Here is a 20,096-nt window from a genome sequence, read left to right as displayed (position 1 = left end):
TGCAAAAGACTACAAATTGTAGGATTCTTTTTAAGAGAAGTTCAAGAGCAGACAAAATTAATCTATGGGGATAGAAGTAAAAATGGGGGGCGCCTGGGTGGCTCAGTCGTTAAGTGTCTGCCTTCAGCTCAGGGCATGATCCCAGAGTCCTAGGATCGAGCCCCATATCGGGCTCCTCCGCTGGGAGGCTGCTTCTTCCTCTCCCACTCCCCCTACTGTGTTCTCTCTCTCGCTGGCTGTCTCTCTCTCTGTAGAATAAATAAATAAATAAAATCTTAAAAAAAAAAAAGAATTAAAAATAGGGATTACTTGATGGGGATAGGAGAGTATTGACTGGGAAGGGGCATGAAGAAGCCCTCTGTAGTGGTAAAAATGTTCTCTATCTTGATGTGGGTGTGTGTGTATGCGTTCGCTGAGTTGTGAGATTTATACATTTCGCTGTAGGTATATCTCAACTAAAACAATTCAGACCGTAACACTCCTGTTTCCGATAACACATTAAAAATAAAAATCCTCCCTCTCTGACCCCCTCTCCTACCCCCCCTCCTCTCACTCCCCCCTCCCCCGACAGCCACATTGACCGCTTTACTGTTCCTAAACACCTAACACCCATTCCTGTCTCAGGAAACCACCTTTGCTCTTTCCTGAGCCTTCCCTGACCACGCTGACCCCATCTCACCCCCCCGTCCCCTACCCCCCATATTGTCTTCTAGACACTCATCACCCCCTGACATCATATATACTTCTCTGTGTATTTTCTTCATGCCTCGGCTCCTACACGAATGTTAGCTCTTAGCTCCATGAATGTCTTATTCGCTCTCCAGAGCCGAGAACAGTACCTGGCACAGAGAAGGTACTCGATACATATTTGCTGAATGAATAAATTAGGTTTGTTGAAATAAGAGCTGTAAGAGCAGACAAGACGCGAGATGACAAGCCCTCTAGGAATTGAGCCAAAGAGATTCACTACCAGTCTGGGGATAGGGGGTGGGGGGCAAGTAAAAGAAAGCTTCTTGAAAGAGATGACCCAGGACCCAAAGCAGGTTTGATGGCCAAGGTGTGGAAGTGGGAGGTCAGGGATGAGGCGCTGGGAGGCACTGCTCAGCATTGTGAGCTGCCCCTGCCCTGTGGACAGGTCACAAGGGGAGCCAGATGTGTGGGGGCTGGACAGGCTCTGCCCTCTTCAAAGGGTGCTGGTCCCACTTTGGAGGACTCCATGCCCTGGGGCAGGATCATAGGGGCCAGTCCTTTCTGTCTCTGCTCCTCTACCCCGGGGAGGGCATGGAGAGTCGTATGGGTTATTCTCCTTATCCCCATCTTGGCCATCTTCAGACCCACCCGTCATCTGCTCCCTTTCGGGGGTGATGATGAGAATTGACATTTGGAAGGGTGTCCTTTACCACCCACTATGCTTGGCTTTATGTGCGTTCTCTCATTTAGTCTTCCCAACAAAGAGGTTGGCTCTATCAGTCTCACTTTCCAGGTGAGAACTGAGGTCACGAGAAATTTCTCATCAGGGACACAGAGAGGCCAGGTCTCAAAGCTAGCGAGAATTTGAACCCAGTTATTCTGACTCCAGAGCCCACAGTTTAAGGTCTGCACAATCCCGACAGTTTGAATAACTAAGCAATGTCCAGCTTGCACTCACCAGACTGCAGTGGCCACCTGACTATAGCTGGGGGGGTGGGGTGGGGAGACTATCCTTTCTGGTCCTTTCCTCCACTCTGCCTGAGTTCTGCCTCCCCGTGTGGAGAGTGCCCAAGACACGAGACGTGGTCAAGGGCTCTGTGGGCTGTGTGGGGAGAGGACGAACATTCTTAGTAGCATCGCACATCCCAGGCTGGTCTAGCAAGGAACAAAAGGGTGACAATGATTTGGCGTGGTCGGAGGACCAGCAAGGTAAGACGCCCTCCTGATCACGGGTAGAGAGGCGAGTGTAGAATTTAAGCAGTGCCCTTTGAATCCACTAGGTGTCACCACCAAAATTACTTTCTCTTCACTCTTGGCGTTAGGGAGGAGGGTAGAGTATTTCTTGGGGGAATATTGAATCTCTCTTACGGTCTACCCCCAGGCATGAGTCAGAAGTTTGACCATCCCTGACTTCCCATTTGTATCTTTCATTCTGCTCTTTCTTTCTTTCTTTTTTTTTTTTTTTTTAAAGATTTTATTTATTTATTCGACAGAGATAGAGACAGCCAGCGAGAGAGGGAACACAAGCAGGGGGAGTGGGAGAGGAAGAAGCAGGCTCATAGCGGAGGAGCCTGACGTGGGACTCGATCCCGTAACGCTGGGATCACGCCCTGAGCCGAAGGCAGACGCTTAACCGCTGTGCCACCCAGGCGCCCCTCTTTTTTTTTTTTTTTAAGATTTTATTTGACACACAGAGAGAGCACAAGTAGGCAGAGCCATGACAGAGGCAGAGGGAGAAGCAGGCTCCCCACTGAGCAGGGAGCCTAATGCAGGGCTCAGTCCCAGGACCCTGGGATCATGACCTGAGCCGAAGGCAGACGCTCAACCGACTGAGCCACCCAGGCGCTCTTCATTCTCCTCTTTCTGCTGGGGCTTTCCCATTTAGCATTTAAACCCTCTCAGCTACCCCCCCTTTTAAAAAAAAATATTGTATTTATTTATCTGACACAGAGAGAGAGACAGCCCGCAAGAGAGGGAACACAAGCAGGGGGAGTGGGAGAGGAAGAAACAGGCTCCCAGTGGAGCAGGGAGCCTGATGTGGGGCTCGATCCCAGGACCCCAGCTGGGACCATGACCTGAGCTTAATGACTGAGCCCCCCAGGCACCCCCTCAACTCCCCATTTTTAAAAACACTTTCCTTGACCCGATATGCCTGCTCCAGCTACTGTCCCCTCTCTCACTTCCAGCTCAAGGCCAATCTTCTGGAAAGGATTATCTCCACGTCCTCATCTCCCATTCATTCCTTTTTTATTTTGTCTTGTCTCCCCAACTTTTCATCATGAATCAGCTCAAACACAGAAAAGTTTAAAGATTAGTAGTGAATATCCATAAAACCTTCTAGATTGTATAATGACCATTTTGCTAAATTTGCTTTTGTTGTCTCTCTCTTTTTCTCCCTTTTCTCTTTACACACACACACACACACACACACACACACACACACACACTTTTTCTTTTACCAAGCTATTTGAAAGTAAGTTGCAAATATTAATATCATTTCACTCCTAAAAGCCTCAGCGAGAACCTCCCAAGAATAAGAATGATTTCCTACCACAGCATCAGCACACCTAGGAAAGTCAGTAGTAGTTGTACGTCACCTCATATCCAGTCTCCATTTGATTTTCCCAATTGTCTCAAAAATACCTTTTTAAAAAGGTAAAAAAAAAGAGGGGTGCCTGACTGGCTCAGTCAGTTTAGCATGGGACTCTTACTCTTTTTTTTTTTAAGATTTTATTTATTTATGTGACAGAGAGACAGCCAGCGAGAGAGGGAACACAAGCAGGGGGAGTGGGAGAGGAAGAAGCAGGTTCCCCGCGGAGGAGCCCGATGTGGGGCTCGATCCCAGAACGCCAGGATCATGCCCTGAGCCGAAGGCAGACGCTTAACGACTGCGTTACCCAGGCGCCCCGGGACTCTTACTCTTCATCTTGAGGTCTTGAGTTTAAGCTCCACATCGGGACCAGAGATTACTTTAAAAAAAATTAAATCTTGAAAGAAAGAAAGAAAGAAAAAAGCAAGAAAGAAAGCAAGAAAGAAAGCAAGCAAGCAAGCAAGAAAGAAAGAAAGGGAAAGAAGCTTGATCCAATCAGGGCCCATGCATTGCGTTGCGTTCTTATATTTCTTTTGTCTCTTTTAATCTAGAAGAGTTCCTTTGCTTTTCTTTTTTTCCAACGACATTGGCTTTTCGAAGTCTAGGAGAAATGTCTTGTAAAATGTCCCAAGTTCTTGACCTGTCTGATTGTTTCCCCGAGCTCTTGTTCACTTGTACTTTCATCCCCTTTAATGTAATTTACATTTTTCTGATAGTCACGCTTAAAAAGCAAGAAGAAACAGGAGAACTAATATTAATAATATATTCTATTTAACTCAATATATACAAGATAATATTATTTCCACATGTAACTGACATAAAAATACTAATGAGATCTTTTACTTCGTTTCGTAGTAAGTCTTTGAAACCTGGCGTTCATTTTATACTTGCAGCATATGTCAGTTCTGACGAGTCACCTTTTAATCGTTGAATAGCTACCTGTGGCTAGCAGCTTTGTAACTGGACAGCATAGTTCATTCTAGGGGTTTTCTGGAGCTTAAATATTTTAGAGGATAATATGGGTGATGCTGGTAATAGCATTAACAGCATTACACCAGGCAGCCAATAATGCCAGGTTGGCTCCCATGAGTGATGGCTGAGTTTCTCAAGGCGGAATTGCCAGATCTCTCCATGAAAAAGATACATTTTTTTCTCTCTTTGTTGTTAGTATGTGGTGATTTTTGCTTCTTGCAAAATATCGTGTTTATCCCAATCATTCATTCCTGTTAGGAAGTTATTTTTAAATGTGTCATGTAATTTTTCAATTGCGCAAAAGTTTTAAAGATTAATATAATGAACACCCACGTCTCCCCACCCAGCTTCAGAAATAAAGCCATACCCTGCCGTTGAGGTCCCGGGTGCCTTTCCCTAATCACATCCCCTTCCTTTCTCCCAGAGACAATGGCTTCCCCGAGTGTGGTATCATTTCCGTGTGTTTCTGTAAACGTTTACTGTGTACACAGACATCTCACAACAATATGGTTTTTGTATTCTGGGGGGTAACAATTTATCCTTCACATGCACTATTTATAGTGTACAGTTAAATGGCTTTTATTTTATTTTTTTAAAGATTTTATTTATTTATTAGACAGAGAGAGAGAGACACAGCCAATGAGAGAGGGAACACAAGCAGGGGGAGTGGGAGAGGAAGAAGCAGGCTCCCAGCGGAGGAGCCCGATGTGGGGCTCGATCCCACAACGCCGGGATCACGCCCTGAGCCGAAGGCAGATGCTTAACCGCTGTGCCACCCAGGCGCCCCTAGTTAAATGGCTTTTAGCATAACCACAGAGTTGTGTGACAATGGCCACAATCAAATTTAGAACGCGTTCATCACCTCGAACAGAAACTGTACAAGAGCGTTCATAGCAACATCATTTGTAATAGCCAAAAAGTGGAAACCACTCAGTGTCCATCCACTGATGAGTGCGTAAACTAGATCGCGATACATCCATAACATGAAATATTATTTGGCCAGAAAAAGGAATGAAGTGCTGAAACATGTTACAGCAGCGACACACCCTGAAAACATTATGCTGCGGAGAAGCAGCCAGGCACAAAAGCCCACGTGTCGTGTGAGTCCCATTTACAGGAAATGTCCAGCATAGGCAAAGCCACAGATAGAGAGAGTGGATTCGTGGTCGCCAGGACACAGAGAGTGGCGACGGGAGGAAGGCAGAATTGGGAGAGGTTATTCACGGGTATAGGGTTTCTTTTTGGGGCGATGAAAACGTGCTGGAATTAGTGGTGACAGTCGCACAAAACTGCGAATATACTAAGACCTGCTCAACTGTCCACTTTGAAGTGAGTAAAAGGGTTTCTGTTTACGGGAACTTTGGTTGCTTGACTTGGACACACGTCACCGCAGTCTCTGCTCTGTCTTCACATGCTTTTCTCCCGTGTGTGCCCTCTTCCTGCAAGGACACCAGTCATTGGACTGGGGCCACCCCGATCCCCGTCACCTCATTTTGATCCACGCAACTTCAACCGGACTAATTCTATCTCCGGAGACCTTATTTCCAAACAAGGTCAACTTCTGAGGTTCCAAGTGAATGTGAATTGTGGGGCGGACACCGTTCAATCCACTTCAAGATCCTTTACCCATGGCTTAAGTGGGTTATTTGTCTTTTTATTATTGAGTTTTGAGAGTTTTTAATAGTCACATGTTTTAAAACTTTATATAAATACTGTCCTCCTGGGTACCGTGTGCGGCCACTTTCCCCCCCTCAACATTACGCTTGTGAGATTCACCCAGGTCAATAGGCGTAATTCTTTTTGTTTTTAATATCATATTTATTTATTTGAGAGAGACAGAAATAGCGAGAGAGAGCACGAGCAGGAAGGAGGAGGAGAAGCAGACTCCCTGCAGCGTAGGGAGCCTGACTCAGGGCTCGAGCCTGAGACCCTGGGACCATGACCTGAGCCGAAGGCAGTCGCTTAACGACTGAGCCACCCAGGCGCCCCCATAGAGGTAATTCTTAAAACAAACAAACAAACAAACAAACAAACAAAAAACCCAGAAACATACCAGTTTGTTTGGTTTTGTTGCTTTTTCATTCTTCAACCCCCTGCATCTGGTGTCCGCCCTCAGGACTCACTGAAACTGTTCTTGTCAAGGTCACTGACTCCCATGTTACCACACTTATCTGTTCTTTCACTGGCATTTGATATTTTTGACCATTCTTCCTTCCTGAGCCCTTATCACCGCTTCCAGGACACTATGTTCTCAGGATTTCCCTCCATCCTATTTATCTCCGTCTCCCTTGTAAGCCTTGTCCCTCAGCTCGGTCCTTGCACATGGGGTGCCTTGGTTCTGTCTTAAGCCCTCTTCTCTTCTCACTCTCCACCTAGGCTTAGAGTTCATCAATTTCATTCTGTGTAGGGATCTATAGCTGCCTAACCAACTATTCTAAACTTAATGGCTTAAAACCACCACCGTTTTAGAACTTCTCATGATCCTCCAGGTTGATGGGGGCTTGGCGAGACAGTTCTGTTGTCTTACTTGGGGTGTCTCATGTGGCCGCAGTCAGAAGGTAACCGGGGCTGGAATGTCCAAGATGACTAGTTCGCTTGTCTCACACTCTGGTGGCAATGACTGGACTGCTGGGATAGCTGGACCTCTCTTTCTCCAGGTGAAAGCTTCTCTCTCCAGATGACCTCTGCAGCAGAGTAGCTGATTTCTCACATGGGAGATCAGGGGTCCCAAAAGCAAAAGTGGAAGCTTCTGGGTCTTCTTAAAGCTTAGTCCTGGATCTGGTACAGCATGACTTCTGCTGCATTAAAGGTTGTCACAGGTCAGCCCAGACCCAATGAATACAAGGAGTCCTGCGATGGTCGGGCCATCTTTGGAGAGTAGCTACCACAGTTTAGGAGTCCCAAATTGCTAGGATTTTTCTTCTAAGTTCCAGACCCAAACATGTAGTGGCCTACTGGACCTCTCTTTCCTCCCTCCTCACCAGGTTCCTCAGGCTCATTCACAGCCCTGGCCTCTCTAAGCTAAGGAGTTACGTGTTAGTACCACATGCACACAGGAGTTTAGCCGGAAGCTTGGGAGCCATCTTTGGCTCCTCCCTGTCCTCAGCTCTCACATTCCACTTCTTAAATATCTCTAGAATTACTTCTTCTCCATCTCTACTGCTCATACCTAATAATGATCATGGCTAAGATTAGTGGGTTCTTTCCAAGTATGTACACACTTTGGACACATTCCATCCAGTCTTATATCACCATTTCATAGATGAGAAGCCTGAGAGTGATAGAGGTTGAATAACTTGCTCAAAGTCTCACCCTATTCAGTAGTGGGGAGAACTGAAACTTGAGCCCTTTGGCTCTGGAGACAGGCAGCCTTGCCTCCAAAGCCTTTCTGTCCAGCTGGTGCCCAGCTGCCCCTCAGTTCAGGCAGCCATCATCTCTCACTTCGAGGTCCACAGCAGCCTCCCAACAGGTGTTTCTGCCTCCAGTCTGGCCCCATCTAATCTATCCTCCATCCTGCAGTCTGAGGGATTTTTCTAGAAGGCAAAAGGGGTCATGGCACCTCTCTGCTTAAACCTTTCAATGGTTTCCCTCTCACCCAGAAGATAAAAATCTAACTTTTCACAATGGATAATAAAGTGCTTCATACATTGGCTCCTGTCGACTTGACAGTGTACCTTGGGGCAGTGGTTTTCCATCGGGGCATTTTGGAAATTTGTGAAGGCTTTTTTTTTTGTTTGTTTATCACAACGATAAGGATGTGCTATAGGCATTTGGTAAGCAGGGGTCAGGGATGGTAGAGCGCTGTGATGCAAGGGACGGATCCACATAACGAAGAATTATCCTGGGTTCCACATGGCTTTCAATGTCTGATTGAACATTCCATGTGAAAAATCCACGTATTAAAAAAAGATGTATCTAAGCCTATATCTCCATTAACCCTATAGCCAAGGGAGGAGGGGACAGGCTTATTTCTGGCTCACCCTTACCAGAAATACAGCCCTGTATCTCTTTGGGGTCCCATCTTTATGACGAGAATCTTTTGTTAAAATTCCCCCGTTGAGGAGGTTCTGAGGTGTTTCCCTTTTCCATCAGACACTGACAGAAGCTCAGGTTCACTTAGTTAGGCAAATGTCCTCAGAGCAAAAACCTGCCTCGGTGTTCTACTTACCTCTTTCTAGAAACCCTGCCTTTGTTTACTTTGCTTTGCCAACGTTCCTTACTTTTTCATCAAAGCATTTAAGTGTTTTTCACGGCTCCCCGCTTCGTGCCTCAATACTCAGCGCTGGAGATGTTCATTTGTAGAGATCCAGATGCATCTTCCTGCGTCTCACGCTGATTCCGTGGATGTTCAGGCTGGTCTGGTACCTATCCAGCTCGACTCAGGGGACCGGCTGAAAAAGGGGTCCCCTACTCCTCCGCCATCTTAACTCCTACCTCTAAGATGTTTTTCAATATTATTCTTTTGTTGTTTTTTGGGAGGTCTCCCAGGTACTTGGCCTGTCATTTTATCGAAAAAGTATAAGCATGAAATATTTTTGCACAAACTTAATATAACCTGTGTTGTTTTGTGCTGTTGAGAACTTTACTAAGAGTCTTTCGCCATTTTGGGAAATGACACCACAAATGACAACGCAGGGGCACTTGGTATGGGCATTAACAGCACAGACTCTGGAGACAGTTCTGCTCTTTTGTGGGAATGTGACTTTGGGCAGGATGGCTAACCATGCCGTGTCTCGGTTTCTTCATTTGTAAAATGGGGGTAATAATACCTATCTCAGAAAGTTATTGTGAGGATTGAATGAGCTATGACATGTGAAGTTAGGCCAATGTCACATGGTAACACGATGTTAATTAAACGTCGGATGTTATGAAGACTTCTTTGACCTAATTCCTCATAAGTTTGCCTTTCTCGCAAGTTCTGGCTCAAGCTAGCCCATCCAAATGCTTGAAGTTTTTGGAACGCGCCATGGTGCCTCTTTTCTTGCATATACCTTCCCCCTGCTCTGGAACACTTCTCTCTCTTCTGCCTCTGCGTAATTCTTATTTTCCCATCAGGTCTCACTTAGATGTCACTTTCTTCATGAAGCCCACACCTAGTTCCCCAGGTGAGATGTCCCTGTATTCCACCCCAGTGGCTGCCTTTATCATAGAATGGTGTTACAGAGAATGCGGGGAGCTTATGTTAGCAACAGTGGGCAGGGAACGCCTCTGAGGAGGGGACATGTGAACGAAGGCTTGAAAAATGAGGAAGGGGCAGAGTAGAGCCAGTACAAAGGCCTTGAGGACCCACTTGGTGCATAGCAGTGATAGAAAGTAGGTCCACACAGTATACGGTGAGCAAGGAGGAGACAGAATGGACATGAAGTTGAAGAACTTCGAGTGTGGTGTCTACCATCTCCCTGACCCAATCACTCACCCCACCTTCAGACATGCAGGACTACATACCTGAAAATCTTTACCTTTGCACCCACTGATCCCTGGGCCTGGAATGTGTTCCCTGCCTTCTCTGATTGGCAATAAAATTCTACTCATCCTTCAAGGCCCAGTTCAAAACCACTTATGAAACCTTCTCCCATTCTTCGGCAGGAGTTCATCACTCCCTGTCTGACCTCTCACGGCACAGATGTCCCCATGGCACTAATTACACGCTGACTTATAGCTCAGCTAGCTGTTTACTCACCAGGCTGCCCGCCACACAGTGAGTGCCCTGAGAAGAGAGGCTCTTAGTCACCTCCGTAACCATCTGATGGCGCCCAGCCACAGGAGGGTCTCAATGAACGCCGCACACTGCCTAGTGGGTGCAGCCCAGCACTACTCATGGCAGAACAGAAGGAAAACAAAATTAACACAACTTATGGTTTATCACGTATTCCCATTCATTACTTGATTTGAGCTCTCCAACAACCCTATGAAACAGTCGAGACGGGCTCTATTAGCCCCATTTTACAGCTGGGTAGCTGAAGCCCAAGGGCATACAGCTAGTGAGTAGTGAGAACTAAATCCCAATCCTGTCCCCTTACTTTTTTTTTTTTAAGATTTCATTTATTTATTTGACAGACAGAGAGACAGCCAGCGAGAGAGGAAACACAAGCAGGGGGAGTGGGAGAGGGAGAAGCAGGCTCCCCGCTGAGCAGGGAGCCCCATGCGGGAGGATCCCAGGACCCTGGGATCACGCCCTGAGCCGAAGGCAGACGCTTAACGACGGAGCCACCCAGGCACCCCTGTCCCCTTACTTTGGATTCAACTCAAGGAGGGATGACAGAGAGAGGCAAAGAGCATTTTGAGGATATAAGGCAATGGGGTTAGCTATGGTGGAAAAGAGCTTTTGTGAGTGAACTAGGGAGAGATCCTTACTCAGCTGGTAAGGAGTTAGCAGCAGCCCCACTAGGGAGGGCCCAGGATTCCTCTCCAAAACTCAAGCAGCTGGAGGAGTCCGCAGCAGCATCCCCCAGCCTTGGAAACTAGGGAACCCCCCGGCCCGCGAAAGAGACGGGTGTTAAGGTCAGGTGGCTAAGATGACGTTAAGGATGACAAGTTAGCAAGGGCCTGCCTCTCTGTTGCTATGACAACAGGAGCTTGACTACTGGGCTTTGCAAGGTTGACTGAGGCGGGTCCTTCGTTAACTCGAAATTAGGGAAAGACATTTATGGGGTGGGTGTGTGCGTGCACGCGCGCGGTAAAATAAAGATGGAAAAGGTATATTCAAGACTCTAGCTCAGTCATTCTCCGCCTCGGCAACATGTTAGCTTCACCTGCGCAATTTTTAAAGCCTCGATGCCTAGGCCATAACCCAGACAAATTAAATCAGAATCTCTGGGCTTCCCCATCTGCTTAAGTCTTCGCCGATGACTCTAATTGCAGACAAAGTTGCAAACCCTGCACTTAGAAGGCAGGCGGAACGCTCGCGACCTTCCCAAGATGGCGGCTACCCTACGGCTTCCGCCTTTACGTGCGCCGGCAGTGGGCGGGCTTTCCAGGGGCGCATGCGTATAATGTCTCTTCGCTCCCAGCTCCCTCCTCCTCTTTCCCCCCGCCTCCATTTTGTTCGCGGACGCTGGGGACGGTGGGAGCGGATCCATTTCCGGGTTGGCAAAAGGGGCGGCGGCGGCGAGAGAGGGAGCTTGCTGGGGAGCGAGCAGGACGGGACGAAGCCGGAGCGGAGGTGGGGGAGGATTCGCTCCCGGGGCAGCTGTGGCCAGGTCGGAAAGAGGCAGAGGAGGCTGGGTATGTCGCTGAGGTGATCTGCGGACCTGAGTGGGAGGGAGGGCCGGGGGAGGGGAGGAATTGGGGCGGGGCTTGAAGAGAGAGGGGATTTTGGGGGAGGGGCCTGAGGGAGTGAGGGGGTCCTGGGGGCGGGGTCTGAGGGGTGGATGGAACGGAGTGGGGGGGCTGGGTCTGAAGAGCCTGGACTGGAGCGTGGGGAATCTAAGTAGGGAGGAGTGGTCGGGAATTGGTGTGGGGCGAGCGCAGACTGAAAATGGGAAGGAAGGTTATTGAGAGACAGGAAATAAGGGATCCTGAAGGGTTGGGTAAGGTGAGTAAGACGGCAACTCGGAGTGAGGGACAAGTAACCGTGCGCAAAAAGGGAGATGGGGAGGGAGGACCTGTTGTGAACAGGTAATTGACAGGATGCTCTGAGTGAGGAGGCCACTGTGACATTTTGGGGATTGAGTTGGGTGAAAACCAATGGCCCAGAGGATGATTCGGGAAACTGCTTACACTTGAGCGAATCTAGGAGCGTTGGTTGAGAAGGAATCAGAATTGAGTTAAAGGTTGGATTGAGAAGTGCTGAGTTGCTCATGGGAGCAACCTAGAGTTGAGGGTTCAGATTGGAGTGGTGTTGAAGTGAGGGAAGATGGAAATCTTAAAGTCTTAGACGTGGGCAGTGTGTGCTGTTGAGTTACTGATCAAGAAGGAAAATTCTTAGAACACTCGGATGAGGAGCTGGAAGAAGCTGGTGTGTACTGGAATTCATATTTTTAAAGGGATTTGAATAATCTGTTACTGCTTTGGACCCCCCCGCCCCAGGAGCCACCTCCTTTTTCATGGTGTTATTTTTGCCTTAGTGTTTTCTTCATGACTTAATGTTTTCACCGACTTTTTTCTCGTCTTACAAACCAAAAGAGAACCTCAGGGAATAAGGACTGTTCTAGCATACCTATGGATTTACTAAGTAACTTTGAGGCAAGTCATTAAACTGTCTCATTTTTTTTCCCTTTGAAAGACAGGTTTGGTTCCTCCCTGCCTCTAAAAGATTGTGTTAACTAAATGGGATCTTTAAAGTGGTTGCAAAGAAGTGATCTCTGAGAATATAATTGAGGTATCGGTATTTAGAAGACGTGTGTCTCTCAGTTTCTTCTTTTCAGCCTTGCTGCGTATGTTGTGCCAGGGAATAGCTGATTTTGATTTGATACATGTCCAGTTTTTTAACTTTTCTCAAAGTCAACTTTTAGTAGCCCCAAATTTCATATTATTGTTTTACATTGTATTGACTACCATCCAGATGGAGATAGGGAAGTTAGCACTGGGGCTGAATGAGGTCGACTGATGAAGAATGTGAGAGAATGCAGTGTCTTATTTTACTTTTTGACAAACACTGACTTTCCTCATGAACTCTGAGAATTTACTGAGAAACAGTATTCTAGACAGTTGAGTCTTTTGCTTTGGCCTAGGCACGTTGGCTTCATTGCCAGGTGGTGGGGAGCAGTGTGCTTGTGGACAGTTTTAGCTTCTTTATTGTTAATATTTTGAAATCTTGACTATTCCAGTTTTTTCTTTGGGCATAATATTCTAAACACTTTGCCCATAGGTGAACTTATTTAATTTAGTTTAGAAAAAGTGTTCCTGAAAGTCTTGGCATTTCTGAGGTCTCACGTGGGTTTGCTTAAGAAGAGGGCAGTTTCCAATTCTACCTCATACTTGATATCAGAGTAGTGTTTACTTCAGTTGGTGCTGATTAGTTACGTGATGTCCGCACAAAGGTGAAATGCAGGGGAAGGTGGAAGGTGGTGGGTGGTGAGAACAGTGGAGTTTTCAGGTTTTATTAGTGGCTTTTAAGAGGGGAAGGGAGAAGCCCTGTTCCTTTTGAAGAGAAGATTGTCAGATGTTCTTTCTTGACCTCTTTGGGAGAGTAACCTAGTGTACTTGAGTCTGTTTTTCCGTTGCTCCGAAGTGATTCTGAAAATCACGGGCCGCTGGTTCGGGCTGTTCCAGCAAACCCTAGTCTTCCTCCTAACCCCAGCAAGAGCAGGAAGAGCTGCAGGCTATAAAGTATATACTGTACGCTTATTTGGGGTTAAAAACCTGCTTAATATTTTGCTATTATTTCAACCACAGGATCTCTTTCTGTTTTGTTTTGTTTTGTTTTTTCTTCCAGAGGGTTTGGAAATAAGTTATGGGAGGCTCAGAGGTCTGCGCAGGCTTTTGGTATAGCCTGCTTCTTTAACATGATTTTCCATTTTTCCTGTCCTGTCACATTTTTCCATTGCTCTACTTGAGCCAGTCTTAGGTGGAAAATGGCAAATTACACATTTTTCCCCTCCTTTTTAGTCTCTGGTGGACATGTTGTCTGTGTCACAGTTTGATACCTCCAAAATGAAAGGATTCTTGACTGCTTCAAATGGGGAGGGTGACAGAGCTGAGCCGGGTTTTGTGGACCAGAGAATGGATTCTGTCAAAGCAAAGAATAGTTGCAGAGACACAAACTGGGACCTTAAGCTGTGACTAACATTTTGGCAACACGCTTCCCTTTGCCAAGTAACTTCCTTTCTTCTCGAGTGTGATTGTTGATCTCCTTCTCAAAGTAGGCTCTTGTTGCTACTGTTCTCCACACAACTCCCGAGCAGAAGTTGGCAGAGTTCCAGTTGACGGACTATCTCTTGAGGGATATGTCCCGGATTAGAGTAGGTGGGGTGTTCCATGTCAAAATGAGGGTCATTGGCAGATCCTGAGAGCTGCTCTGCAAGGAAATAGAGGCAGTAGTTTTTTCTGAATGTTCTTGCACTCTTTTATGCTTTTTCTAAATTCAAACCTGTTTCTTATTCATCTGCTGATTAAATGCAAAATCATTGCCTCTGCCTAGCTTTCAAAGTCCAGGGCGCTGAGGAAAAGAGAGAGAAAGAATTTCCCACATTTTTTTGTTCCACTCTCACTCCCAGTCCTTTTAGCCTAGGAAGCCACAGGCTAAACTCATGAGCACTTCTTGGTATTATTATAGAGGGGTATTTTATTTTATTTTTTATTTTTAGAGAGTGCACAAGTCGGGAAGGGCAGAGGGAGAGGGAGAGAGAATCTTAAGCAGGCTCCACAGAGAGCGCCGAGCCCGATGTGGGGCTCGATCTCACAACCTTGAGATCATGACCTGAGCCAAAATCAAGAGCCGAATGCTTAACCTAGCTGAGGCGTCCAGGTGCCCTATAGAGAGATTTTTTAAAATGCCGAATAGAACTTTATGGAGAGGGGTACCTGGGTGGCTGAGTCAGTTGAGTGTCAGGGTTGTGAGTTCAAGCCTTGTGTTGGGCTCTGTGCTGGGTGGGGAGCCTACTTGAAAAAAAAAAAACAACTTTATGGAGAAAGACAATGTTAGTAGGGAAAATAGGTGATTCATTTGCTAGTGTCTGTGTCTGTGTCAGTCTTATATCTCTTGAGATTTTGCCCTAACATGGAGAAAGAGCATTTGGAGGCAAGTAAGTTATCCAATTTGAGAGCCAGGAATTGGCTTCTAACTTGCCATATAACATGGCAAAGTTCTAACAATTTAGAATGGCTATACTAAGTACTTGGTTCTACTTAGTAAATGCCTTTTCAGTGTGTTCTACTTAGTAAATATTCTTTTGTTTTTTAAGGGATAGTCAGTTGAAGATAACTTTGTCTCCAATAGGTCTTGGGATGGATTATGAAGATCATTTCTTGCAGTCAGTGGTAGTGGCCCTTGTAACATTGGAGATAACCCCAAAACAAATCCTCTGTCTGGTGGCCCTGGATTCAGGACAATCCTGCCATCGTTAGCCCAGAATATTCTGTTCCCCATATGCAGGTTTGGGAAACTAACAGGTTCAGATCCAAAGGTTTTAACTCTCATCCAGGGCTTTGATTGTGGTAACAAACAGGATTATTTGGAGTTACGTTTAATCTTGTCTGTGATATTTCTTTACTGAAGAATGTCTTCAAGTATGGCAGATCTGTATATCTAAGGAATGCATATTGATTTCCTCACCTTTCTTATAATTGGTTTTCAAAAAATTTTTAGTTTTTTGAACTTTGTGGATTCGGATTAAGCTCCATTTAGATTTTGAGGCTGGTGAAAATAATTTGTTTTTAGTAAGTATTTATGATATTTCTTCAGTACTAATTCATTGACCTAATTTCTAAGCTTATAAAAATGCTGAATTCAATAATCCCTTTTTTCTCCCAATAATTCCTTCTGACTATGAAAACATTCTCCATATGTCCAGATTGGGACAATTAGTTGCCAAAAAAAAAAAAAAAAAGTGGAAATTTTTTTCTAAAGTGGTATAATCTAGTATGGGACAGGCTGTCTGAGATTTGTGGATAAGTGAGTTTTCCTTCTGTCCACTTCCTCCTCCCAGTGCTCAGCTAGCAGGCAGGATCACAAAGTCATTTAAACTCCATCGCTGTCTTAGAAATAAGGATAGGACTGTCTCTAGCAAATTCTATTTATTTATTTATTTATTGTTTAAAAAGTTTAATTTTATTTTTAGTAATCTCTGTACCCAACGTGGGCTCTACCTGACCCTGAGATCAAGAGTTGCACACCCTTCCAACTGAGCCAGCCAGGTGCCCCTGGCAAATTTTATTTTTTAAGAAGATAATTCATTCACATGATTCAAAATTTGAAAGTTAAAAAGAATGTACACTGAATAGTCTATCTTCTCTGCTTGTGTATTCATTCATCTGTCCAGTTGTCTTCCAGGGGCGGCTGATGTGTTCAGTTTTTTTGTTTTTTTTTTTTTAAGATTTTATTTATTCGACAGAGATAGAGACAGCCAGCGAGAGAGGGAACACAAGCAGGGGGAGTGGGAGAGGAAGAAGCAGGCTCATAGCGGAAGAGCCTGATGGGGGCTCGATCCCATAACACCGGGATCAAGCCCTGAGCCGAAGGCAGACGCTTAACCGCTGTGCCACCCAGGCGCCCCTGATGTGTTCAGTTTTTTAAGATCTTTTCCAGAGATAACATGTACATATAAAGTGTGTGTGTGTGTGTTTATGTAAATATATATATATATACCAAATATATATATAAATTTTTGCTTTTTCTATAGACAAATGTAGCACGCTGTTAGTACTGTCTACATTTTTTAAAAACTTAAATTTTGGCAATCATTCCATATAAGCAATAAAGAGATTTTGGCACCTGCCCTACACTGGTAGACATTTTAAGTATTTCCAGTGTTATGCTATTACCAATTATGCTCTGGTGAATAACCATATACATTTGGCCCTTAGCATGTGTGACTGTATCTGTAGGGTAAATTATAAGTAGAATTGCTAAAGCTGATGTGTTTTTAGCCCTGTTTCTCGTTTATTTGCCAGGAATTTTTGAAGCTCCTACTGTGTGACAAGCACTGTGCTTCGTCTGTGAACAGAAGTGACTTAGCCCTTGCAATTATGCAGCTGTATGGTCTGGTGGGGAAGACATCCATTAAACAATAATTAATTACTGCTGCTGTAAATACTGTGGAAACAGCTAACGGGAAGCCTAGCCAGGTTGGTTGAGAAACAGGCAATGAGGGAATGTCCTTAAAGAATTGGCTTTTAAGGCTGAAACCTAAAGGATGAGGGGCAGACCAAAGAGTGTTGCAGATGGAGAGAATGGCATACGTGAAGGTCCTGAGGAGGGAAAGAACACGGCTATTTTGAAGAATTGAAGAAGGTAAGTTCCAGTGTGTCTGGAGCTTAGGGAGTGAGAAGCAGAGAGGTAGGAGGTAAGGCTTAGGGATGTGAGGTCTCCAAAAAAACCACATAAAAGTGAATTTTGAGCCCAGTCTTTACAGGAGAGATTTTTTCTTTTTGTCAGTTCTTTTCACAGATACTAATTTACTGGGGTTGATGCTGAAATCATCAGTATCATAAAGAAATCTGATGCCTGTACAATGCAACATGTTTTCTGTAAGAACTTCTTTGGATAAAGGCTGTTCTTTTAGTCTTGATTTCTTTTAGGTCAAGCAAATTAAACTTGCATGGCTGGGTTAGGTCTTAAAATTTTAGGAATCTTGGAAATTGGTTTGGAGGTTAGTGATTATTGGGGAACCATTCTGAGATTCTGGGGGATGATGAGTCTGTGGCCATACTACCCTGAACGCATCCAGTCTTGTCAGATTATGGGGGATGATGAGATGGTTAGTTTGCCAGACCTGCTATTTAGGAACAGAAAACCTATTTAATTCTAGAGAATATTGACTGTTTTTTGTAAGCCTCATAGGGCTAGAGAGAGAGCACAGATGTTCTCATTACGAACTGGTGAATATAATACTCTGTCGTACCCGTCATCTAGGCCATATGTCTTAACATGATGCATAACTCTTGTTGGACATGCAAATGAATCAGTAGCCCAAGGGCCATTATAACTCTGAATATATGAAAGCATTTTTATCTGCAAGTATTGACTTTTGTTCAGAAATCACGGTACTCTTGCTCAAAGCCCAGATGGTCCTGTTTGATTTAGTACCTTTCTTGTGTAATTGGATCAGCTTGCCCTGTTTTCATAACTTAAAGTAGAATCCTGGTTTAGCAGCCCAACACTAGTGAGCAGGGAATGAAAATGTGCAGATTTTCTAGCATTTCAGCAAGAAGCGTCTGTGTATCCGATGGCTTAAGGGCATTAGAGCGGGAGAAGAGACTCCTCAATGAAAGTGACAGCTTTGTTATTAGATTATCTGTGGTGAGTTGGGACTTAATATATTATCTTTGAAATGAGGCATGACACTTCTCTCCATGTGAAGTCTGGATCAACATCTTATGGAGCATCTGTTTAAGTTTTCTTTCAGGCCTTTTCTAATGGAGACTGTCATCACTGGATTTGCCTTACTTCTGGCTGCTCTCTGAATAGGCTTTTCCACTTGTCTGTCTGGGGCGTGTGGAATGAAGGCTGGCACATGGAAGCTGAGGCCTGGTCACATGAGACAGGGCTACCCTACAGTGAGAAGAGCCGTTTTTTGTCATCAGTGACTAGGTTTCAGCTTCCCTTGTAAACAGCCTTTTAATCTAATTAACAGTTTCTTTAAAACAAACAGTTTCTTATAACTTCTAAAGATATGACCACAGATGTTGGTTGTTTTTGTTTTTCAGTTGTGTTAATTGAAAACAAAACAAAAAGAGGAGCTGAGGTAATTGATTTTAAGATCCATCCCTCTGTTTTTGTACCTACCTTTGAAATTAATTTTGGTCATGATTTCTTACGGTGGCCTGGAAGTTCCTCGCATATCTGACATGTGGTAGAGTAAACTTGGTGGTGGTGAATGTTGTTAGGTGACACCCAGGCTGTGGCAGAGATTGAGGTCACATTAGGCAGCCTGCTTTCATTGGAGTTGAATCTGAGACACAGGTTCCTGAATTAAGCATAGTGGCCTTTTAATTATTTTGGTTGGTTTGAGATTTTCTGCTGTTCTTAATTACAGTGGTAACAGATCCAGTATGGACCTTACGTTTTGAAATTTTGGTTAGTCTGAAGTTTGATTTTGCTTATACAGTGTTAGGATTTTTTGTTTTTTAGTAATTAAATTAAATGTTTGGATTTTGTAATTGACGTAGTAAGAATACATAATTTAAACAGTCAATAGTACTAGAAGACTTATAATTAAAAGAACAGCTGCTCCATCTTTCCTTATTTGTCCTCATTTTTAGTACTTTCAGTGGTTTTTTTTCTGATGCATATTATTTTCATATTTTTACATGGTATGCTTATACTATGGTTATACAGTATGCTTACACTGTTATTTTTTGTTTTTTCCAGTCTTAGATATCTGTTGAACTTCTATGGAAGATGATTTTTGCATTTTTTTAAAAGATTTTTTAAAAAGATTTATGTATTGTATATGTAGCAAGAGAATGCGTGCACGCATGCGCAAGCTGGGGTGGGGAGGAGGGCAGAAGGAGAGTGGGAGAAGCAGACTCCCTCCCGAGCGTGGAGCTCAACACAGGGCTTGATCCCATGACCCCCGAGATCATGACCCAAGCTGAAATCAAGAGCCACCGAGGCGCCCCAGAGATTTTTTTATTTTTAAGTAATCTCTACACCCAATGTGAGGCTCAGACTCAAACCCTGAGATCAAGAGTCGCATGCTCTACCAACTGAGCCAGCCAGGTGCCCCTGATTTTGCATTCTTGTGCTGCTACCTACCCTCAACCCTTCCTGCTCTCCTTCTAATACAGATCCATCACAGTTTTGATTAAATCAATATTTTGTATGTTTTTGTATTATATGTCAGGGTTCAATCAGAAAAAAACCATTCTTGATGCTTCAAAGAGAATATTAGACGCTTACAAAAATCATTGGAAGGTCATTGGAATGCCACCTCGCAGGGATTCCAAAGAAACTGCTGCTATTAATAATCTTGGCCATCTTAAACACCAAAGCAGGCAATTTGTAGAATATTGGAAACCTGCAAAACCACATATCTGTCATCTGTTGGAGGCCACACACCTGCTCATTGCTGCTAGAAGAGCAATAATGGCACATACCTTTCTTACATCTTCTAGGCCTTGAATGAATGACTCTGTACTGATGGAATTTAAACCACAACCCCATTGGCAGAGCATTCTGGGAAATGTAGTTCCCAGGTTTTCAGTCTCGCCTTCCATCCCCCATGATCCAGAAAGGGGGTAG

General features: G+C 44.7%; 1 protein-coding gene across 3 annotated transcripts in view; it reads left to right on the top strand.

Moving 5' to 3' along the window:
* Nucleotides 1–11,340: 11,340 nt before the first annotated feature.
* The window catches only part of WIPF2 (WAS/WASL interacting protein family member 2), a 44,187-nt gene continuing 35,431 nt past the window's right edge, over nt 11,341–20,096 (top strand). Inside the window, exons 1-2 of one of the 3 annotated variants that reach the window (XM_045781737.2) lie at nt 11,366–11,476; nt 16,805–16,978. The gene's annotated coding sequence lies outside the window, so the exon portion shown is untranslated. Of the gene's footprint in view, nt 11,490–16,804; nt 16,979–20,096 lie in introns of all 3 variants that reach the window. The other 2 variants (XM_045781736.2, XM_087854434.1) reach the window with 2 other exon arrangements.

The sequence above is a fragment of the Ursus americanus genome, chromosome 23 (assembly GCF_024610735.1).
Source record: "Ursus americanus isolate L20-20 chromosome 23, mUrsAme1.1.p, whole genome shotgun sequence".
NCBI classification, from domain to species: Eukaryota; Metazoa; Chordata; class Mammalia; order Carnivora; family Ursidae; genus Ursus; species Ursus americanus.
Note: the sequence above shows the minus strand (reverse complement) of the source record. Positions and strands in the feature narration are given on the sequence as shown.